General features: G+C 39.7%; 1 long non-coding RNA gene across 1 annotated transcript; it reads right to left on the bottom strand.

Annotated features, from left to right (window-relative positions):
* Positions 1–5578: 5578 nt before the first annotated feature.
* On the bottom strand, positions 5579–25540 carry LOC122978899. The gene is made up of 4 exons (XR_006402768.1): positions 25187–25540; positions 23021–23113; positions 21356–21482; positions 5579–6738 (listed from the first exon to the last, which is right to left on the bottom strand). It is a non-coding gene; the product is annotated as an uncharacterized LOC122978899 (long non-coding RNA).
* Positions 25541–25656: the final 116 nt, after the last annotated feature.

Here is a 25656-nt window from a genome sequence, read left to right as displayed (position 1 = left end):
TGTATTAGTAGTATGATAAAGAACATGCAAAACCATGAATGACAATATGGGCTTTAGCTGATTAGTAGTGAAATTATTTATCACTTAAGTGTATTCATAGCTTCATCACAACTCATAGCAGTGGACTGCTCACAGCAATAATTATATGACAGACAGGTTCCTCAGGTCCTGTAAGAGGCCACATGACCACATATTATTCAATCATGTTCAATAATGTCCACTTGTACATATAAACTACTGTATATTGTATCACATACCTGTGTGTGTATATACATTTATATACCTGTATATTACATACTCGTACATGTCTGGGTATATATAGATTCACTGTACACAAATCTAAGCAATTCCAATGATGCACCTTGCCATATCAATACAAGACAATTTACTAGGCATTACTAAACATGTACACAATATTGCTAGCACTATCATTGTATACATTTAGTCTGTTTTTTTATTGTTGAGGATTTAGGTATGTCTTTAATTATTTTTTATCTACCTCAGAGCTCCCTCATGTTGTTTCTTTTGGTATTCTTATGTGTGTTTTGGCATGTAGGCATGGGTCAGCTCTTATGTTTAAAGGACCAGTGTGTAAGATTTAGTGGCATAGTAGTGAGGTTGCAGATTGCAACCAAATGAATACCCCTCCCCCTCCCCTTCCAAGCATGTAGGTGAACCTATGGTGGCCACAAAACATGAAAGACCCTCTCTAGAGCCAGTGTTTGGTTTGTCCGTTCTGGGCTACTGTAGAAACATGGCGGTACAACATGGTGGCCTCCATGGAAGAGGACCCGCTCCCTATGTAGATATAAAGGACTCATTCTAAGTAAATGAAAACACAACAATTCTTATTTTCATGGGATAATATACTAATGAAAACATAGTTATGAATATTATATTCCATTTCTGCCAAGTCTGTTCCACTAGATGCCACTAAATCTTACATACTGGTCCTTTAAAGAGTGGCTAAACAGTGTCAGCATTATGATAACACAGCAAAATGTGGTGTATGTGTATTTTTAACATGACAGATTTCAATTTTTTAAGAGGAAATAGCTTGGTGTGTAAAGAAGTAAAAGCCTTTTACATGGTTGAGTGGGTTGTGGATACAGGTGACCCACTTGTCCAAATAGTGACATCACTGTGTATTGACTAGGGTTGGGTACCGAACTCGGGTAAGGCTACCAACTAAATTATGTCAGTACTACTAAGGACCTACTCAGGTTAGATCAGTCGGTGCCAAATTTCAGTAACTTGAGAGTGGGTTCTGTTGTGAATTTAAAAGAATAAAGATTCTCTATTAGCCTTTCGAGAAATCCCTCCTAGTTTACAGACACACGTGCGTCCAAAATTTCTCTCCTGTATTCCTGTTTGTACTTTCAGATATCAGCCTTATTTCACTGTTTCCTGATCATTTTCAGCCGTATTGGAGCCATGTTACTGCTGATGAAAACATTTCCTGCTGCCGTCTATGGTGCTGAACTGGACAATGGCTGAGACCCTAACAGCGCAGAGGCAACTGAAAAGTCTCATTTCTCTCTTATAAGAACTTTGACTTATACAAAAACAAAGACTCAAACAGATGTAAATATTTTCTCATTTTAAGTAAAATAAGGGGTGCATTTTAAAATAAAATACATAACAGAGCTTTTGAAAAATGTGCATCTTAAAATAAAGTGCTTCATTTTAGAAAAATGAAAGAAAAAGTGTAGTTTGATTTTCTCTTTTTCTTCTTTTTTGTTAACATTTCACATCTTAACCATCTCAACCAATTTTATAATAAACAGTCTCAACACATCTTAACAACTAAAAAGCCTTAACCTCCTTTTCTCTTTCTTTCTCTCTTATATCTCACTCCCCCTCTTTCTCTTGTTCAGTGACAGAAGTGAGTTCTAGCTTGTGCTGCCAGGATTTTAAATCTAAAATGTGTGAGGATTCTGGTGGATTGATCATTTTGGGCTCTTAGATCATTTATTTTCTGTGCCTTCAGTTTGGATTTGAGTGGGTATGTTTGCTTAAAAGAGCCACATGCTTTGTCTTGTAGCTGCACTTCACAATTGCCACAGTCTCAGAACATATGAGACATATTGATTTTGAATTGCCTGTGGGAGGAATGAACATGTACAGTAAGAGTCTGTCCATTCTTGATGAAAAGCTCTGTTTTTGCTACTACCTTTCTCTTTTTAGAGAATGTTATGACTGTAGTCTCTCATCTTGTCTCTCCCCTGTGTCTGTGTATTTCACTCAAGTCACAATGCTTATCAGAATGCAAAGATTTGATTGGCTGGATAGCATCACATGAGATGATTTACAACGCATGCGATTGGTCTGTGAGATTCCTGGGCTGCTAAACCAGTGCCGAGGCTGAAAAAGCAGCTGAAAATAAAGGTAGCCTAAAGGCTATGTTCAGAAATACTTATACACAGTTATATACATGTAACAGTAAAGCAGAGAGGGGGGCTCGTCCAGGGCAGGCACAGGTGACTTAGTGGGCGGGCCCAGACCCACAATGCCTGTCCATGCCGTCAGGTGTGGCTGCAGAAGACTCTCTCTGCATTTTCAGCAAACAGCATATCTCCATCAGGTAGCATAAAGAAATTATTTTACCTTGTTTATTATTGATTTATTATTGCTTATTGTTTAGTTTACCTTACACAATAAAATGCTCTAAATAAATAATAATGTTGAAATTGAGAAGTTTGGACTTATTTTTTACAAATGAAATGACATTTTTGTTATTACAGAGAGTAAAGTACCAAAAAAAGGTAGCGTTAGGTACCGGTACCGTTTCAAATGTGAACGAAACTCAACCCTAATATTGACATACCCTGAAGCAAACTTCCACATCAGTGCAGACAGCTGACAAATTAAACCAATGAATTGCATGCAGGCCTTTGAAGTGCCTAAATAAAGTGCTATGAGAAAATATGGATTTTAAACTTCTCTAAAGTCCCACGTTAGAAATAATCTACAACAATGCAAAAGGCATAATTAAAATTTACAAAGTAAAACTAGTTTTCCTGAAAATAAACAGAATTAAAACCCAGGATGCAAAAGGAAAAGGCAAAAAAATAGAAAAATGAAAAAATACACATGAAAACACACATTCATACAGTCAGGAGTGCCTTTGATTGGCTGTACAAAGTGCTGAACTCAGTGTAGCTAGATGGACAAATGGACCCGCTGCCTATGTGGAGGAGTGAAGGAACCTCCACACTCCCTCCAGAGTGCACATGCAGGGGGCAGAGAATCCAATAACTTTTCATTTTCCTGTTGAAAAGGACTCCCTTTCTCCTGCGTAATCCTGTCTGTGCAATGATCCCTGCCTTTTTTACCCCCTCACACTTTCTAATCCAGAGACATGCACCTAAGAAGAGTGTCAGCAGGCTCATCTGCAAGCTATCTGGACGACCAATGTCGCATTAAAACCCTGCTAAGCTCTAATTACATAGTATGTTAGAAAGTAGTAGATGAAATACAGCCGTACTGTAATCTGGTGCTGAACTGGGACACTACGTCAGTGGAAAGAGTGCAAATGCGAGACATAAACCAGCTCAAATTGGTTGAGTGAAGCGCAATATATCTGCTGGCCACATCCTCTCAGTATGCCCTCAGTACGTGTGTGTGTGTGAGTGTGTGCGTGTCTTCTCTGCCTCTGTCTCTGGGCTTTTCTTCTCTGTCGAGACTTTCTATCTCCTCACCCTTATATGCTCCATTTCCCCCACTTCACTCTTTCCCTTCTTGGACTAAAGCAATGGTGTCAACATTATTTTGCACAGAAAAGTTCTTTTCTGCACTTGGCAAAGTTTCTTTCGACTTGCTGTGCATCATCACAAAGATAATAAAGCCAAAATATTATAAACTATGATGATTCTGCAGCTGCTGTGAATATTTCTCCATTTTTCAGAGGATGAAACCATTTTTAAACATTTATAAAAGAAAACAGCATCTTAGCTTCAAGCCTCTGGGTGGGTGTTTCCCTTCACATCAGCTCACTCATATTTTAGAGTTACTAGGACATGCACTAAAAACTTCCGTAGTGTGCTATTGACTGGAGCATGTCCTAGCTCTGTAGCCTATGAATATTGATATTTCACATTTTTTAGCCTTTTCAACAAGCCCACATAGCATTGGTTATGTACTATTTAAGCCATCTGTTCTTTATAACATTCTACATTTGTGAGATCTCTTCAAGTTTATAGAGATAGAGAGCTGAAGTCATGACGTGACGTTCTGGTTAGGGATTTTTAATTAGGTTTTCCTACTTCTGGAATGGAATCCAGTAGTTCCAGTTGGACAGCTCTCTATAGTCCACTTGAAAGGTGGAAACTAATGAACTTAGCTAACATTGTCACTGATTCCACCGGACATTACTTTTGTTTCATGTTATTTCAACACCCGCTGAGTCATCAGCAGCTTCCACAAACTCAGTCTTGTCTTCATCTACCATTATACAAAGCAGGGTGCTCAATTTAGCGTTAGCTGTTTTTTTTTTTCATGAGTCCAGTTGTGATAGCAAATGATAGAATAATGTAGGGAGTGTTCATATCCAGCTGGGACGAAGCCATGGCTATTAAACGTCTGCAGCTGGTTAACTGACAAAGCATTTTTAGTGCCTGCTCGCACAGATATTGCACCAACCTATTGGCCAGTACCAACATCCTCAGTAGGAACCAACAATTCATGCCCCCTGGAGAACACTAACTACCTGCTGTCGCTGCAGAAAAATAAATAAAACATACATACACATATACATACAAGGATATACTTATTTCCTAATAAAGTAGATTTTGACTTCAAGAAAATAAAGGCCAAAGAGAAACAAGGTACACACAAACATATTGTATGTGCGTGTGCATGCAATGTGGCATGAATCACCCCCCATAGTGTATGTAAATCCCTTCACAGTATTGTGTGTGTGTGTGTGTGTGTGGGTGTGTGTGTGTGTGTCAGAAGGGACAGACAGGGTGAAACTGGAGGTTGTGGGGAGGTTAGACAGGCAGACAGAGCGACCACACAGCAGCACCACACTGTGTATGCCACGCTTGATCAACTCTCATTACAGCTGTGCTTGCACAGCAGGCTCATAAACATGACGGCAGAGGCAGGATCACACACACACATACACACAAACACACACACACACACACACACACATACGCACACACCTGAACACACACTGGCAGATGTAATAACCTGTGGCCTCATTTGCATACACTTTATTGCAGACTTGTCAGCCTTCTGCCCGACACCTCCTGCCTCGCATTCTTTACATGAGAATTGGCATCAAGCTGCGATCGCTCATCGCGCATTATCAGAATCACTGGAAGTACCACAACACACACATACACGCTTGTACACAGAGAAACAAAGGACCAATGAGGCAGGAATAAATCCACCACTGATTTTGAGGGGGAGAAGTAAAAACCAAAATTTTTATTTCCATGATAAACTGTGTTACAACAGCTCTTAATAAGTTTTAATAGTCAAAGTACACTGCAAATAATTGACTGTAGAATTTACAGTAAATACCTGGCAAAAAAGTTGCCAATAAAGAATGTAAATTGCTGTTAATCACTGTAAAAAGAATTACAGTATATTACAGGATACCTTTTTATAGGATTTTGTTACATATAAATTACAGCATATTGTTTTTTTCAATTGTAATCTAGTTTACAACATTATCTTGTATTCTATTCAAATTATGGAAGTTACCTAACTAACTAACTGAGGTAACTAGATCTGCCAGTAAATAGCTGTAAATACTTCACAATACAATATGTTCATGTAGAATGTTTTTATAAAACTGCAACAAATGCTGAAACAAAACAAAACTTTTATTAAAACTCGATACAAAGCTTTCAGAACCTGAGATGACTTTCCTCTTTCTGAACTCCTAAAATCAGAGCCTGAAATAGATACCTACTCAGAACAAACTCACATCAAAAGGAAAGACAATGTTAATTTGAATATTTAATATTTAATACTTAATTAATATTTAATATTTAATTAACAAAAATTTCACATTAAACCACGCTACAACAATGACTTCTTACCCTTTTTAAAGCTACAATTAAAATCAGATAAAACAATAACCAGCTGACTTTAAAGTGATAGTTCGGATTCTTACTCATGTAGTGGTATTTGTTGCTCCATGTGATTGCGATACATCCACCAAGTTTGGTCCATTCGGTCGGTTTTCACAACAGGGAGGGAGTTAATGGACCAGACTTGGTGGATATATTACACTCGCATGGACCATCAAATAACACTATAGGGGTAAGAATCCGAACTATCACTTTAATGCTGGATGTGTGTGTAATTTATAGCAAGTTGGGCTTGCCACAGATTCAACATTAAATTGCATTTACATTCTACATTTTTTGACAGTTCAGTTCGCTAAGTCCTCAACTAAATCAGCCCTTACCGATTCTAATGATTGTAGCTTTAACTGTATAAAAGATGTCCTTTTTTCAGTGTGTTCCTAAATCTTAAGATATAAGCAACAGGTGTAAATAAAAGAATAAGAACAATTTTCATTCACATAGTGGGGAACAGGCAAGTCCTCATCTTTTGCACATGAGTTATGCTCAAAGCCATTCAAAGTCCATTAATCGCCTGAAGAGAGAGGAGACGTGAGGACTGACTGAGTTGTTCTTCTCATGCACCCTCCCACTTCTTTGGCTGACCAGCTTTGCTGTCTTGGTGCAATTGGTTGGGTTGGTTCCAATGAAACATCTGAAATCACAAAATCACATTAAAAGAAACTTCATGAATGATGGCCAAAGGTAATGCAAACCTCATACAAATTGCTAGTTGGTAAAGTAAAAACAAACTGGAAGTCTGTTTTTTGAGTTAAAAAAAAAAGCAAGTTTGCAGTTAATTCACCCAAATGCTCAGTTTATCCTTCTGCAGAACTACTTCCAAAATGTCTGCCATTATTGTACAAGTTAGTTCAGCAGTGGGATAAACAAAGCATTTGGGTGAATAACTGCCAACTTACCTTTTTTTAACTAAAGAATCATGGTAAAGGGATTTGGATTGGAAATGGACAAAATTGGACTTAAACATGTTGAAGGTTTGCTTTATACTTGTGCCATACACTGCATTATAATGCAGCATATCCCTGGCTTGAGAATGGTCTTGATTGTCTATTTGTGCTGGCAAGTCAAACTAACATCTTATCCGTTACTCATGTTAGCAAACTTTACAAAATAATGATCCACCAGAATTCTACTTCAAACACATAGTTACCTTTGAGTGAATTTCAGTGTGGAGGATGCTTGCTCCTGGTACAACAGATTGAAGTTGTAATAGTTTGAAAACAATGCTTCCATTTAGAGTTTTACGCAGGACTGTTTCCTTAATCCCTCTCCCGTTGGATTTTTGACAATTACCGCCCGCTCCCGCAATGTGTGAATTACCCTCCCGCCCATACCCGCAAACATTTTGAATATTCATACCCACACAGTAGATTGGCATTGATTTTTGTGTCTTCTCCCATCTTTCAAGGAAAACACATTATTTTATTGTGTAGTATTAATAAAGAGACGCATACCTATATTTTGCTACAGTAATAACAGCAAAATTATGTTCTAGTGCATAATTACATTCATACTAGTGCAATAATTACAATTATTCTAGTGCAATAAGTTCATCTGTTCTAGGGCAAAATTACATTGTATTTATTTATTTTATCCTACTTATTATTTTAGAACAGGTGTTTGTTTTGCTGAGGTTGTTTTATTTTGTTTACTTTCCCTGTGTCTTTTAACACACTGATCAGGAATAGCACTCCTAATGATGATGGCATGCAACTCCTCTGTTACCTCCTAAAAGAGCGCAAAAGTAGTAAGAACCTGTGGTATCGCATAATGCAATATGCATGCCTTGTTTGGTGTTTCTGTTCCTTGCTCATTCAGGTGAAGCGGCAGGTTGCAGCAGCAGGTGGTGCGCACTCATAAGTGTGTGTGTATGTGTGTGAGGAGGAGCAGCAGCAGGTAGCAGTATCAAGGAGCACCAGGAGGAGCGCTGACTGAGCACTCAGCCCAGCTCTGTGAGAGTCGGTCTGCAACACTGGCTAAATCCCAGGACTTGCAGTGTATTTTTTGACCACCCGCTCCCACCCACACCAAAGTCAAAACCGTCCGCTCCCACGAGATTTGAGTTGGGTCCCACGGGATCCTGATCCCAATGCAGTCCTCTACTGTCATTCCAGCCACAAAGTTGTGATGTGGAGGCACAACCACTTGACCCTTGACACTTAGCATCCAAAGGGTTGCTGGGAACACTTCGCATAAACATAAATAAACATATAAATACATATAAATAATAATTCATATGTAAATGTTTTTTTTGCTGCTTTCCACATAGACATATTCACATTAAACTGTTAAACTAATGCATGTCCTTCATATAGTCTCAGTATTTGTAACAGTTTACAACAGATACAAACTGTATACACTACCTAAGACATTGAGTCTCAGAGAGTTAGGAAGCAGCAGTGTTTTTTCAACGTTAGCTGCAGCTAAAAGAAATACAATCAAAATTGACATAGTAATTGCCCTCAGCTCAACTGTTGAGGATAACAAGATAATATCAATATAATTTTCAAAAGCTTCAAACTATAGTAATTTCACAAGTAAAATATATAAAACAGCTAAATTTGGCGTCATGTTTCACTCAGTGGAACTCTGATATCAGCACTTATAAAAATGTGTAAACTGCATCATTATGGCAGACGAGCATCATCTAGGAAACATCACGTTTATTCACTTTACATGGAGCTTTCAGTCTTTGGACTGAAAACTGAAACTGAAACTGAGTCTGGATGAAATCATTTTTAAATACAAGGACGCATCGCTCCGTGCAATGATCTCTCCTTTCACCCAACTCATTATTATGATTATTCTTCGAGCCCCACGATACAGATCGTCGTAAAACAATGAAATTTGGTGTGCCTATATATCATGACGCACACCAAAAACTCTCTGGAGCCATACCCTAAATCCAACAGGAAGTCGGCCATTTTGGTTCAAAGTTGCGATTTTGACACCGATTTTGCCGTTTTTAGCCAACTTTAACAAACTCCTCCTAGGGATTTGACCTAAGCAACTTCAAATTTGGTCAGTATCATCTACAGACCTGGGAGATGAAAAGTTATCATAACAGTGAGTTTTCGACATTGCCAAGGGGGTGTGGCCGAGCGGCGAATTTCGGTCCTTCGCCATGAAAATTGAAATGACCATAACTCCGGCATGCACGATCCTAAGAGACCCAAACCTTTTGTACTTGGAAAGAGTCCCGCCCTGAACACATCCATGTGTCAATATTGGATCTAAGTCATAGCGCCACCTACTGGCAACAGGAAGTTACATGTTTTACACTTTGACGCTCTGTGGGTAGCACGGTGATGGGATCCACCTCAAATTTACTCAGAATAGCCTCAAGACCTTGGACATCGTATATTATGAAGTTGGTGACTTTTTGTCAGAAGGTGTTGCCTTGACGACGCGGCGAATTTCGATGTCTCGCCCTGAAATTTCAAAGCCTTATAACTTCACTCCACGTGGTCTGATCTTTTCCAAATTTCATATGCTTGTTAAGAGTCCCGGTCTGAATACATGTTCAGGCCCATATTTAGTGACAGTCATAGTGCCACCTACTGGCAACAGGAAGTATCATGCATCGTTCTTTGTTGTATTACTCCTAGGAAATTTGGCCGATGCACCTGAAATTGACTCAGCTAAGATGTAAGACCTTGGTGATGCTACATTCGGCAGGTCATGACCCATAACCAAACGCCATTGCCATGACGACACATCAATCACCATGAAATACGAAACTTGGCACACATGTGAAACACAAACACACTTGAAACACAAACTTGGCAAAACTTTTGATGTTTTGCCATGACAGACGAAATTGCTATAACTTTAGTGTACATGGTCAGGCCTGCTTGACACTTGACATTTGAAAACAGTCCAGGCCTGAACACATCTACATGATAATATTTAGTCAATGATGCAAACTGGCTCCATAGCACCCCCTATGACATTTCAATGAAGCAGCCCCAGCAGCAGGCAAAATAGCAAACAAAGGAAGTGATGTTAACCCCCCTCTTTCACTATCTGAAAACAGCCCGGGTCTGGAGACAACTGCGTCCGACACGATGTACACATGGGCGCGAGGGCCCGATCATAGCTGCTTGCAGCTTTAATTATGATTATTCTTCTGAGTCGTGCATTAAAATAGTCCTTGATTTGAAATAATGGTGGTTAAAATAATCTGCTTTTGCTGTTACGATTATTCATTCCTGTATAACATTACAACTACATCAGCTAGTGGCGCTATTGAGAATAGCTTCCACTAGAACCTGTGTGTAAAATAAACAGGTTTGACTAGAATTAGATAGTTGTTGTGAGGCCATTTCATTCATCCAGATTGTTTCTACTTTGTTGCAATTGTTAGACTTTGAAGATGCCTTGTGAGGATTGAGAATGGCAACCCTCAGGTTTAACATTGATTAACCAGGTTTAATTATCCAAATCATATTATGATGTATTGTAAGACTATTTCATTTCTATAAATTGTTTGTCCTTGTTTGACCTTGAAGATGGCCTAGTAGCCTGCAGCCCACTACCATTTTAGGTTACATGATGATTTTATAAATATAATTTCAAATATGAAATAACCATTCTTCTGCTAATCATTTCCTCAACCTCACCGCACCCTCAATCTTACTAATCTAGTCTAGTACAGGTGGCTGTTTCTGGACTTAATCCGAGAGCAGTAGGTAGTGTAGAAATGTAGGAAATTTGTTTTCAAATTACAATTTTTCTCTGGAGAGGATGACCAATGCCCCCCCCCCCCCCAATTACCAGGCGTCCATGCTCTCACGTCAGACTCCTCTTTCAAATTGCCTTGTGCGGTTCAATCTGATATCAACAGTATTTAAAGCATAGTTCAGATCAGTGATTCGCAGCAAGACACAATGGTTTTAGAATGTTGCAGAGAAAATTGCAGTGGTGTGAATTGGTTAGTTGTAGAGCGTCTGAAGCCATTGCCTTGAGTCTCAAAAGGCATACTTTCTCAAATCACCAAATGCAATTTTAGAACTTAAGGACACAGCTATTTCTCTTCAGCTGTTCATAAGGAAATAGCACAGGCCAGTACGAAAACATGGTGGATTTCTAGACAGAGGGGAGGGAGGACTAGCTCATCCAACTGTTTGAAGAACAGCATTCACTTTATGATTGTGGCTCAAAAATGTACTCCAACAAAATAAACAAAAACAATGCCCTTTGCTTGATTGCAAGCGGCCTGGGTGTGTCCGATAAGTTGCATTTTGTTCTTTTTCATTTTCGTTAAGCTAATGTTGTGAGTTAAGTCAGCTAACGTCAACAAACAAAACACCGGTCACCAGTCACCAGTCACATGGTGGTAACATTTAAGTTCATAGACAGTAATGTAGCTTGTAGGCTATCAAAAACAAATAGAAATCCAGCTAATCCACTTAATACAATGTATCAATGCAAAAGTAGTGGGTTATGCCAGTGTGTCGTTGCTATGGAAACAGTCATCTGTGTCTGTATGCATTGCTTTGATGTGAACAGTCCAGTTTTAGAACGTTTACGATGAGACGTCATGGGATTCTTTTGCAAGTTGCAACCAGTCTCGTTGTGAACCACTGATCTGAACTGGCCTATACTGTAATATGCATCGTCTACAGTCAGAATACACCATGCCTGTAATTTTACAATATGTTACTGTGGAAAAATGCTGTCAGCTACTGTAATTATTTTGGACCCATGATGCATTGCAGTATACCGTTAAACTTTGTAAAGTGACAGAACAAGAGGTTACTGTAAAACATTACTGTAGAAATTACAGCAATTTGTTAGAGTATAATTACTTTTCCTTCATGTTTTTTTTTTTTTTTCAATTGTTCAGGAATCAAGGAATACAAGTGTTTCTGTGCTGAGGATACATGCTCCATTGAGAGTAAGATGCAATCTTGCTTCATGATTTTCACAGCTGATGTAGTTTAAAATGTCAATTTGCACCCGTTATCAAGATAAACACAGAGAGCTTGCGGTATCGTTAAATGATTTAATTTCATGGTCTAATCAGCACAGATTTCATGGACAACACTAGATCTGTATCTGAACACATCTTGTTACAGGCTACCTGCTCATATCAGCCAATTGCTGTTTGAATATTCTTAATTGATTTCATTGACTTTCTGATTGTCATTAGCGGCTCGACACGTGTGAGCCAAGGAAATGGATGACCCTCATTTTGAAGAGAAGAGAATGAAGGATTAGAAAAAAAACAGAGGTGAGGCTGGCTGTCTCCACTTGCCAACAATCGATATATGTAGAAAGTGATGGAGGCTTATTACCAACTGAAGTTAAAGGTGGAAAGAAGAAGCCAAGATAATCCCAACTTGCATCTGTTAGAGATGAATTTGACAGATTCTCAAAAACTCAGATCCTGAAGTTCAAAATCTTCTTCCAAGTTTCTGGGTGAGACTTTCGATGTGAGCATTAACATTCAGCTGCTGAAGTTATAGAAATGTCAAAGGTCTCCATGTGAGCTGCATGACTAATTTAACAGAGGGGTGACCTCACTGAAAGAGGGCGATGAGTCATAATAGCTTCCAGTCAATTTGCTCAAAAGAGACTGTAGATCTACATTGATCTACACTGCTGGTGGCCACTGAGAACTTGATTCCTCAATCACTCTGACATTCAGCACTGATGAATCTTCTATGTGTATTATAATTGACCCCGGACTCTATAAAAAGACACCCAACCTCAGCCCTAATGGACACAACCTTCCCCGGGCCTCTGAGGGAAACAAGAGTTGAAAATCAAAGCTGCACTTTCCCTGTAGGCTCAGACTGCTCTGAACACTGAAGAGCTGCAGTTAGCTGTTGTGTTGCTTCTCTTTCCAGGATTGAGATTTTCACTTTTGGAAATAAGCCAGAAGAATTTCCCATGGCATTAAAAACAGGTGGAAACACACACATTTCTCTGTCAGCACCCACACACGCAAACCTCCCTTAATATTCGCTACTCTTTGCCACTGTCACCGCCACCATGTCAAAGCCCAAGCATGAGGGACAAGAGGTGAGACAAGAAGGGTAATGGAGGGATTGATAGGGAGGGAGAGCAGAGGGCAGGAAGTAAATGGAAAAGGAGGGTGAGTGGTGGAAGTCTGGAATTGTAGGAGGTAGAAAATGAGGGAAAAGAGAGGAGACTTACATAAGGAAATACTTTTTCTACTTTTCTTTTTTCTGCAAGGTGGGGGGTTAGTACTGTATAATATATACAGAATCAAAGGAGGACAATGAGGTGTATGTACATGGTCGGCACTTCACACATTCTAGAGTTCTGCAGTAAAATATGCATCAATCTAAGGTTCACAGCATGACTTTTGTGCTGAGTGATGTGCTCTAGTGCAATTGTTCCCAAAGTTGGGGTCGCAAGACACCGATGGGGGTTGCAAGATGATTTCCAGAATGCGTGATATAAAATTAAAAAACGATTAAAAATAGCCTATTTTTGCCATAATTGTTACAAAAGATTAAATACAGACATTCAAACTTGTCACCTTTCAGTGAAATTCACCATTTTGAATTTAAAATAGGTAACTTACATGATTCGTGTAGATCCGATGAGTTTTTGAAATATTGGTGTGGCGATGTTGAGAGAGAGAGAGACAGAGAACTTCCCACATTTGTGGACTTTGATGGTGTAAAACATCTAACCAGATGTTGTTCTTCATGGATTTTCACACTCACAAGCCAATGGGATTGTTGACAGCATGCGTGTGTGTGACACAGACCAGTGCGGGATATCTAAACACAAAACATCACTCAACTTCAGCTCATAGATCACAGATCAAACATCCGAATTCGATATGATGGAATAACAGCGGTACGATTCGTATTATTGCTGCTGAATGTTCAATCAGTGAAAACAAGTTAACATAAATGATGGATTGATAGGTAACGGTTTGCTACAGGTGGTAGCTGGCCAGCTAACTTTAGCCTTGCCCCTGGCAAGTTCATGTTTAGCCTACCAATTGAGAGTAAATAACATGTTATTATTAAAAGAAAATAACACACGGATGAACAATACTGTTGCTTCAACTTTATCAGTCCATTTACTGCCACTGCTTAAATGTGTTTACACTCAGAGGGAGTGTCATTTATATAGGTCATCACTTTTGTGTTGATTTTGTTGGGAGCATGTGAGTCCTGCTGCTGACAGTCAGCTCTCAGCCTGCATTAACAGAGCAGCTACTTATGTTCAAGATGCTAGTTTAGCGTTAACATGAGCCTCAGATAGCTAAACTGGCCAAACAACAACACTGAATTTTCACAACTTTACGCTTCAGTGTTCATCAACACGACACAGTGAGGCACGTTGCAACTTTTGTCTGCCTCGGAGGGCAGGGAGTTGCATTTGTTTAAAGTTTATGCGGCCTACAGGCAGTCGCCAAACACCTGTAACTCAATCTCATTAAAAGTAAGAGGCTCCATCTGGTGGCGCAACCGCAAACTACAGCAAATCTACAGCAAATCTACACAACATTTTCTGACCGTTATACCACAAGTCCCTCGTCTTCATTATCGGTTAATATATTTTTAATCAGTTGAATTATTAATGGCAATTAACCAATAATCAATTATCCATTCACATCCCTACTTCATATCATCTAGCCTATTTTCTCTGTACTAGTGGGCCCAATTTGCAACAAAGCCAAGCCTATGTGAAATTTCTTAATAACCTTAACATGGGTGTTAGTGGATGTGTTTTAAGGTCAGGCACCACAGTTAAATAGAAACAAAAATAAATCTTGTTCCTCTATCATAATGAAACTTATTAATATAAACCCACAGACAATATATTTCTGTATTATAACCTTTTTTATCATTAATTTGGCAAACTCATGAAATAAGTTAGAAAAAATAGCAATTTCAGGCATGTTGTTTTCCCTTAATCTTATGTGTCAATCTATGGCATTGGAATGACAAAAAAGAAAACTGTCAATAGAGAAGCTGTTCAAAAGCCTCTTCTTCCCTTAAAACACTGTTGGTCTACAGTATTTAAACTTCATGGCTGCATTAGAGAACATGTGTGGAGTAGTGCTGAAATCTCATAATTTTATACATTGTGTTATTTGTAGGGGTGTAACTGCACTTGTATTCGTCCTGAACCGTCACAGTACAGAGGTTACAGTTCGGTGCATGCAGTCATGCTAAGAATACGCTTCATGACCCAAGCGATTACTGTCAAAATAGTTTAATAATCCATTTACTCATCGTGTGGAACAATAATTCTAGAACACGAGTTCCACCCAGAACGTTTTGGCAACTCACCACTTGGCTGCTCATATCAAAGAGTATAGAAGCACAAGAGACATAACTCTGGTGTTTTTTTGACAACCACAGCTAGATGGCGCTGCAGTAGCACTGCTGCCATTTTGCACTGTGTACAGCATAACCATATTCATAACAAAAAAAACGGCCCAGTAAATTTAAAGGTCACCCTGCTTCACCACTTCCTGCCAACTAAAGCAAGCTCATAAAAGCTACAAGTAGTAGAAGCAGCTAGTCTTCCCCCGCAAAAAGTGATTTAGAAATGAATGATGTCTGTTTGTGACAGCAGTTCCCTCAACTTGGGATGCGCCATGTTTGTTGACAAGTCTGCCAGCTCTGCTTAGCTAATTAGCATATTGAGATCCAATTTTAGTGCAGACACAATTGAAAAAGCAAGAAATCATTCTAATACCAGGTGTAAATGCAAAGACCCATGGACTGCATGTCATTATCTACACAATGTATCCAGATACAGAGCACATGTTAATACCAAGTGTAAATGGGACCATTTTCACCCCATAAAATATATATTTCGTGAACATGTTAGCAAACAATTGCCCCAGACACAGAGGAACATAGCTTTTTATGTAAGACGCGTTGTTGGCCTTTTGACAACTGTAAGTCCAATACTTAATCTCACTTTTGCTCTTGTTTTGGTCTTTAACCAACTCCTGAGGGAAATCTTAGTTAGATCCTTTTCTGTGTTCACCAGCCAGTCCCTAACTTTGTCTATCAGCTATTTAGTGCTGAGCTCTTTTTTTTGTTTGTTTGTTTTTTGCAGTAAACAGCAGTCTGCTTCAGAGTGAAGTTTTAGGGCCAGAAAACCAAAAGAATGAGCTAAAAGACGCCAAAAAGCTCTGTATTTTTTTAGTTGAAGGGAGATGAAGGGAACTGTAGAGTGGTAAATAATTATGTGTAGGTTCGTCACTACATCTTAAAATCACGTCTTAAAATCATGTCTTCACATCTTTTGATCTATTGTTAATATGAAAAATATGGATTACAGTAGCTTTAAAGAAATTTGTATATGTTTGTCTATATTCATCACATACAGTGAATAAATGTGCCAGAGTTAACCAACATTGACACATTTTCTCCTGCAGTTTCTTGAAGCCTATTAGTTACAGTTAGATACATTACATTTACATTTATATTGGTCACCACTATTATTCTAAACAAAGTCCAACCTCATTAGACATTAAACTACATTTCCAAAGGCAAAGTCCCTATAGTCCTTTGCCTCGCATGCAGTTTAGAAGAAAAACCTTTGACCTTAGATCTGGGCAAGTTGCAGCAAGTCAGCAATATTCATCTTTATTTTATTCCCCTCCTCATCCTCATGGCTCCTGACATCTGACTGAGATGTCACTGACATATAGATCTTTGCCACACTGAGTAAATCATTCTGTGGTGGAAGCAACTCTGCTGCATGTTAAGGGGCATAGTTTGAGATGATGTTATGATGTTATGGTTACTGCGAGTCAGATCCCATGCCTCACAGCTCCTCCGCATCAATGCCGACGAACAAGAAGAGCAAGAACAAGGGAAAATGCTTTTCTTTCACTGATAGAACAGACGATACACTTCATGAGCACAGCTGATTGAGAGGGAATGAAGTAGGAGAAAACAATGAGTCATCACGAGGGGCATAAATGATATCTCTCTTATCTCTTTCTAACTTGAGACAAAGGCCTACCAGAAGCGTGAAAATAAATAAATGTTTATGTGTGATATTGGCACTAATTCTTGTGATCTGCTTGCTTTACACTGTTCTCATTTCTAATTGTCCCAGCTGTTCAAATAAACCTGTCTAGACACATCAACACCATGACTTTGATTAGTATCTGGTGCGCTGCGCACAGAACGTCAGGTTCAGACACACAGATTCAAGCAGATGTAAATATTTTCTCGGGGGTGTACTGGAGCCATGCTGAGGGAGTGCTCGGCGGAAGGGACACCACAGAGGCCAGCTGGGGTGAACAGCCTGAAATAAGCCCGGCTGGATCTGGTGCATCAAACCTCCCTGGCGCAGTAATGGAGACAGCGCCCTGGTCTGCGTGCAGCGTCCAGAGAGGAAGCACTCTGAAATGGAAGTGCTGGCTTTTGGATACCATTAATTTGCAGTGACAGTTTGGCTTTCCTCGGCCATAGTGCTGCATAAGAGAGGTCGACCTTAATATGGTGCTTTGCCTCTTTTTTATGTGCTTGAAAAAAGAGGGGAGGGAACGGTCTCTCTTTACATACATTTGGTTAAACAGCAGCTGGCAGTCAGCCGTAATTATACACCTAAGCCTGTGCATTATTTATGCCACCTTTTAAAATCCATTAGAAGTCATTTGGTCTCCTCTAAAACCTGTCATTATCGATTGACTTTACTGTAATTGCTGCTTTAAGCCCTCAAAGATTTTCTGCCGGGTGATTAAGGTTGTAGGCACGGCTGCAAGAGTGTGCAGCTAACATACGCTAATCAAGGCACTGTAAAACTCGCAAGCACAAGTAGTATTTCACCCTGTGGTCAGCAGCTGAGACGGGCCTGGATTCAGTCTCTGATTGGAGTGGATGGAGGTTTTACAACTCCAATCCCTCAGACATACTGCGGGGTTCCTCCTCAGCTGATGATTTGTACACTAATAAGGCCGTGGTTTACTTCCACAGTAGCAGCTACTAAATTTGAATCGCATTGATCATTTGCACTGCAAAAAAAAAAAAAGCATAATGCTGACTTCACACTGTGACTTGCTGAACTTAAATGAGGCAGTGTTTCAAAGCAGAAGTCATCTGGCGTTATCTGACCCGTAAGTCCACGCTGGCACTCAAAACCAATTTTTTAAATTATTTTAAAAAAACACAATTAACAGCTGAGATTGTTCTCTTTAATTCTCTGTATTAAAGACCTGCAGAAGTACTTGAGTGAGGGAAAATAATCAACACTGACATCATTAGCACGGCCTTGCCTGAGCGCCTGTCCCAAAGTTCTGTGTTTAACATTTCACATCATGAGCCTTTGGAAATGCTTCTGAGGGGCTTATTTATTCAAAAGCAAGTCCAGCAGCTCACTGATCTGAATCTAAAATGATTGAGCCTGATCTAAATGTGGTGATGTTGGAGACTGTAGGTATAGGGGATATTAGTGGTAACAGGCATTCATAATATTGCACATACAAAGTGAATGAAGCACTCTGATTGTAGTGCTGAAAGAGACGTTCAAATCCTGCCCACTTCGTCACCTGCACACACCTGAGAAGTCAGTGTGTAAAGTGGCCATGAATGTCAGATTATCCCTCCCAGTAAGTTACAGGAATTGTCAGACGCATGCAGCTCCCCCTACTTTCCTTCAACAAGCACATTGGATGAAGCATACTGACACATCTGAATATGTATACTGTGGAAAACATGAATGTCTATACCAAATTGCATGACGATCTATCCAATAACTGTTGAGATTCACAAAAACAAAAATGTGAGTGGATCACCACAGTCATTAGGACATGTCTGGGGACCAAACCAAATGATGTTGTCATTACTATTGAGGGCACCTTTCTATACCCAGATAGAATGTGGAAGTGGGCCACTTCAGGCAATGATGCAGCACTGCTGGCCTTCTTCTGGCCCAGACAAAATGGATGTAAAATAGCAAATATGGCCCAAATATCCCAAATCAAATGTGGGCCTTTTTTGGTAAAGATGTGGTGCTCTCAGGTATGTGTGCTCTGGGCCAGTTCTGGTTTATCTGGTTTGCTCTTGGTTGACATACGGCTTGCTTGCGGCCCAGATCTGGGAAACAGAAGCGGACCGCCCGAGTGCCATCATTCCATGCAGTATGTTGGCTGGATGAAAGTACCAAAAGGGTCGGGTGTGGGCTGGATCTGGGCCACAGCAGTTTTGTTATCTGGGTATTCAAGGAGATGTGAAGATTTTGCAATTTATGCCTGATTTTCACCGAACTTAAAAGTTACACATGGTAACAGCCATGTAAATAACCTTATATGCAGTAAATATGTGATGAAAGATATTATCACAGATTCCATATTTGAATCATAAAATGAAATTAACTGTTTATCAAATACTTAAATCATTAAGTTTTATTTAAGGGCTTTCCTTTTTCTCTTTCATTCATATCTTAAAGAATATATACCTTTTGTAACTTTTTAAGAAACGAGTTTGGATATGGTGAAATGGTTCAATTGAAAGCCTACTGGTCAAAAAATACTTCTTATCCATAACAAGCCACGAGAAGGATTAATGGCCTCAGTATTTGTAAAATCCTGATTGTACAATTTTTGTTATGAATTGTTGGACTTTTACTTTCTCAGACCTCTAATCACAAGGGGACGTCACTCTTTGCGTGAACTGCTTGCAACTCCTAAACATATGCAACCAGTGACAAGGGGTCATCTCTACTCAGAAATGTGTTATGCTTATTGTTCCTTCAGTTGGGTGATTGAGCTTCACTGTGCACGTTCATCTAGTGAAGAGGGAAAAAGAATAGGCGTAAGATGAATGACCTCAGAGTCTCTCCAATCTCACTGCGCTCATATTAGCAAACTTTCGATATCATCCTTCACCCTTGATTTCCCTTTTTGTTCCCAGTTTAGTCCAAATTGCTCCACTCTACAACTGTGAATCAAACTGTGTTTTGTTTCAGGCAGTAAACACATCAGACGGAGTGTAATTGGGCATCGGTTCAGAGATGACAGCATATGTAGCAGCCACCTGAACAGAGTCCAGGCCAGGCCTGGGCTGGGGCTGGTCCGATGGGGGGTCTACACACCAGACTCCCCTGGTACCAGCAGATGGCTGAGAGGTTGACCAAGTATGGCGTTTCAATCTGCTGCTATTATCCAAGGTGGGCCAACTTCCTCCCTCCAGTAGGTTGTCTCTTTCATCATGCACTTGCTCTCCAAAACAAATGTCTCCTGTTTGTATCAGCTGTGATGTTGTATACTCTAACTCGAGCTGAGGGTGGAGAAATATGAGAATATCTGTCATGCTCACAGTTTTGGGAATAGCACTTGATTGCAAATGAAAATGACGCAAGCAAGTAAATCTTGAAATGATGGAGAGCACTTGGGAGCCTAGCAACAAGGACTAGGTGGGCTTTCTAATTCCTCCTAAAGATTTCCATATCTTGGCTTTGGAGGACATGAATTATTTGACATGTTGACAGGAAATAGAAGTGTGATTAAATCATATGTGCAGTGGGGCTGCATCCATTTGTTTGTGGGTGCTAGTGCATCCTTATGACAGTGTTTGTGTATAGAAAGATGCAAGTGATTTAATTACTAGAATAACAGAAAAACCTTTCAATTACTTTCCACAGGCCAAAAATTGGGTATCCTGTCAGTGCTGGCAGAGAGATACAAGTCAATATTTGGGTAAACAAGTAACTACAAAGCCTCTCCTGTCAGGCAAAGGTCAGAAAACACAGGGCTGTGGAGGTAAGCCTTCAATTTCATTACTTAAAATCTGATTAGAGTGGATATTCTCAAGGAAGAAGCCACAGATGATTCACATACAAACATGGTTCAACTGGACATCTTCAGCGGCACGTTTGCCTCTGTAAGAGCCCGTAATGAGAGCCAGCCACATATCACTGTTTAATCTTCCATGGCGCAGTTTCTATTAGAAGCCAGACAAATGATGGTAGGTAAGGAAAAAAGAAAGGTCAGCCGTTACTCTGCCTCATTGATTGTCTGATTTTCTACCTAAGTTGCCTCTGTGTTCCCTCATCTGATTTTATGATCTGAAATATCGTTTGGAGCGCACACTGACAGCTGCTGATCACCCAGAGTGAAGGTCATCCACAGTTACAAACACAACAAGGAAGACACCCAAAGCAGACACATCTCAAAAAGCAAACAGTCATTGTACAACCGAAGTTCTATTCAGTGCTACATGTTCTCCCTCTCTGTGTCCCCTGCACAGTTCAAATTCAGTTCTCTCCTCGGGGGCTGACGCACTTACCTAGTTGAGCAATTTCACTTATTCTGCTGATTTTTCTTCTTCATGTTCTGCAGCTCATTGGTCAACCTTTCACTCTTTTTCTCGTACTGCTTAATCTTGTACTCCACCGTGTTCAGCTGCCGTGTTTCTGCCTCGGGAAGAAATACAAGTTGGTCAGTTGGTGTACAGAGGCAAACAGGTACAATGCGTCACCTGTTGTTTGCCTATATCTTTTGATAAGACATAATGATTTACATTTTTGAATATGCTGCACTGTCTTTATGCTGTAGTAGTTTGCATGATACAAGTTGAGGACAGTTTCTGAATGATCTTTACAAGCATTTCAGTTTTTTATTTTTCATGTTAATGTATAAAATGTGAATTTTGTTAATACAACCTTACATATTATTATGTCTGTATGTGGAATCCGTAGCTGTGACAGTCTCCCCTTCAATTACAATAATGTTGATGGTCTGCTGCTCTCTTTTTTACATAGCACATTGTTAAAGGGACATTTCGCCCCTAATGATGTGGATGTCCACTAAGGGCTGGCAGCCGGTGTAGTCGATTAAAATTATAAGCCCAGCGGTGCCATTTATATTGACTGAGAAATTGTCAATGTCTTGCAAAAAAAAGAGCCTGTCCTACAGAGCAGACATGTTCCTTTATGGATTGTAAGGATCTCTGTGGTTACTCAGACCTGTCCAGTCAGTTTAGCTTACAGCTAGCCTACAGTATACACTGTGCCACGGCAGCATCCTGACAGAAAGTATATACATACATGGCATTGCATGTTTTGTTGTTGCAGTGTGTATTTTTATGTAGTTGGGAACAAACAGGTAAAACACATACAGGCTCTAATGCTTTCTGTCAGCAGCACTAGCTATATTTAGTATAACAGCAGCATTCTACACTATATTGCTGGCTATATCAAAACACAGATTACAGAAACACCCAGTAATCAACAGTCCTCCTCTGTATAATTGCACTATTTGTTCAATTACACATAGGCTTTGCTGATTTTTAGGACTTTTATAAACTTTAGGTAGTCATGTTCATGTCCACCTGCACTGAAATGTATATCAACATTTGGATGAGCCTGCTCAACTGTATGAAAGGCTGCAGTTCCACCTCTCCATCCTGACCTGTGTTTATCACTGCATTTTGTGCACCAGCACCAACAATTACACCATCACCTTAAGTACTGCCTTGCTTTCCCTATAGAGAGATGATGGTATAGCACTAACATTATTTCCAGTACCGCTTCCATTTAGAGTTCAGCTAAAGTAACAGCCAGACAGAGGTTTTTATACTACCAGCTCTTGAATTCTTTCAATTCGTCCCTCACCTCCACTATTCAGCTACTCTCCTGCCACTTAAAAAAGCATGGACATAACATTGAGCAGCATGTCCTGCACAGCCACATCAACACATTTTCACTGTTGCAGCATCAACAGCTTTATGTAGTGTGTATAGGTGATGAGTGACTGTCCTGCTGCCTACGTAGCTGTAAAGATTCAATCTGCTGAAAGGGAAAACCATATAACCTACGGGCAGTTGTAACAAACACTTATTGATCTACAGCTACAGTGATCATTGCCACTCTTATAAAAACTACATTTTGTTCTGAAAGACAATCAAAAGAGGAGAGGAAAATACACAGAACCTGAGATATGGGCTGCTGACCTGGTCTGAGCACACTGCGGCAGATAATGCAATTCTGTGTCTTCCTAGACGCCCACATTGCATAGCGCCTTTCCTTCCAGTCTTATCATCAAACTAGGCACGGGAAAAAAACATCATTGTGTAAGAGAAATTGTCTTTTCGTTGGAGCAAAGCTGTACCGTGCACACAAAAACTGATATGACTAAAAGTGTCGTCATGTCAGTGTCATGAAAAGAGGTGTAGTTACAGTACTGGGATTTGCCATTTTAGCCTTGTATATTGAGAGGGCAAAGCGTGTTTGAAACAGAATGATAGTTACGCATAACAACTCAAGTGCCATTATCATAAGTGCAAGTAATTAAAGCCACCTTGCACTGCCAATGGTCACTGAATAGTTACTGAGCTGCAGCCCCTTTGATAGGGGTGTCCCCATGTGTTTGAGTAAGATCATGATGATATGCACTGGCGAGCTGCAGCACAGTGACGAGTGGCTCCACAGATGATCCTGTGATAATTAGACCTTGAAACTAATTTCTTTTCGTTTCAATTTTAGAAACACATTTCAATACACATTCTCTGGCTCTTTCCCTGCGCTGGCATCAGCACCTGAATCAGACAAAACAGAACAACAGTGAAACTCGCTGCAGTTTAGTGACGTGGTTTTAGTTGGCACTGATGGGCAGCAGGAGAACAAGTGCTGCCATTTGGCTCTACCTGTCAGCTCCCAGTAGTTCTTTGTTGATCACCATGACTGGCTGTACTGTTGTATTGCTGTTTCACTCCATTGCTGTTTAATGTGTGTGGATTCTGTTTCAGCCCTTGATCTTAAAGGCTAAAACTGAGACTTAATGTGGGTAGAAGATATCACGCAAAAATGCAGCATCAGTGTGTCATTAATTGCCTACACATTGGTTGATTATTGAATACTCATAGGTGCTCTCTGTCTGACCTTTTTTTAATTTTCTTATCTGGGACCAAAATATGCATTCCGTTTTTTTTTTTTTTTTTTTTTTTGCACAAATTACAATTTTGGGTGTCAATATCTGTCTCTATTTTTTTTAGCATCCTTACATGTGGTGTTAAAAGCTAAGAGCAGTCATGGATGACAAGAATAATAATCACATCAATTTGTGAATGATAAAAATGAACACTTTCAGACTTATTTCATTTTTTGAAATAACAAAACTGTCTCTGCAAAACATAGTTGTGTTGAGTTCATCAAATCAGTTGTAAAACCTGTTCATCCAACTTTATAGTATAACAAATTGGTTTTGCTTTTTGTCTTTGTTTGTTCTTCAATTATTGTAAAAATTAGTATCACAACTGTCGCTGGCGTCCCCTGCTACACAATGGAGCAATGAAGCTGAAAAGCAAAGGAAAAGGGCTTTCTTTAATCTCATTCTTTTTTTTGTCATGGCAGGCATTTATTTACAGCTATTTGTCATTTAATGTCAGAATCCAAACTGTCTCTGTTAGTTGATAAAGGCTTGAATCTGTGCCAATCACTGTAACTTTACCATTTTACTGTAGGCAAACATCAAGAGATCTGTTTTCCATTTGATATAATATGATTGCACCAAGAGCCAACAAAGCAAAAAATGGTTGTATTAATTAGCAGCATTACACATGAAGAAGCCAGCTGTTTTATTTTCAGAAAGACACATTTTTCAGTTTTGGCTTACTGCAGGCCTAAACGGTGCTTACTACATATTAGCATTGCAATTGCCTGAATGCAAGCTTGTTTAGCTAAACCCTTGCCAAAAACGCTGGAGGTCCACATTTAATTAAGCTTGGTAATAAATTATCAAAGAACTGAGCTCAGAATGTCTCCACCTCTGGGCATGTGTAGGCTTTATATTCGACGTGCCTGTACAGTTCTGTACTGCCAAGCACAGATACTTAACATATTTTGCACTCCTGCAGTATTTTGAAAATCTCTCCTCAAACATTGCACGTGTGTCACAAAGAGAGAAACGAATGCAACTTTTTCATTTTGGCCCAGAATTCATATGAATGTTTTCATGGTGTCTGAATGAGAAGTTTCAAAGGACTCTTCTGGGATTTCTAAAATCTCAAATGTTGGTTGCAAACTCAGACGCAGTAGTTCTTTATGGTTGAGCTCTTAATTAGGTGATGGTGGTGTAGGTGGTGGTGGTGGGGGCTAATTATTCATTTAAGTGAACTGACCTGAACTCAGAAGTAGTCTGTGAGGGAGAAATGATTTATGGGAGCCCTGAAAGCCCTCTGTGGGATGAGCGAGTGGAGAGGCAGAGCTGCTGGACATGGTGGCAGCGGTACTGTGAGGATAACAGAAGGCGAGGACAGACACAGAGAGGGGAAAAAAAAAAAAAAAACTCTGGCACTCTGGGGCTGATGGGAAATACTGCTGCCTTAACATGCACCGCAGGAATATATCCACTACGGCACCGCTGAGCCTCAAGTACCATTTCTGTGCCAGTGGTCAGAGATACCAGAATAACAAAAAAGACAAAGTGAAAGAGTAAAAGACAGAAAGTGAGACAGAGACATGGGAGTGGTGGGGAGAGGTGGGACACAGAGATGTAGAGAACAAGACAGAAAGGGACAGCAGTGGAAAAACATGCAGGGCTACAAGAGAAATGAAGATAAAGGTCAAAAAAGCCTAAAACACGAGAAGA

This window comes from Thunnus albacares, chromosome 3 (assembly GCF_914725855.1).
Source record: "Thunnus albacares chromosome 3, fThuAlb1.1, whole genome shotgun sequence".
NCBI classification, from domain to species: Eukaryota; Metazoa; Chordata; class Actinopteri; order Scombriformes; family Scombridae; genus Thunnus; species Thunnus albacares.
Note: the sequence above shows the minus strand (reverse complement) of the source record. Positions and strands in the feature narration are given on the sequence as shown.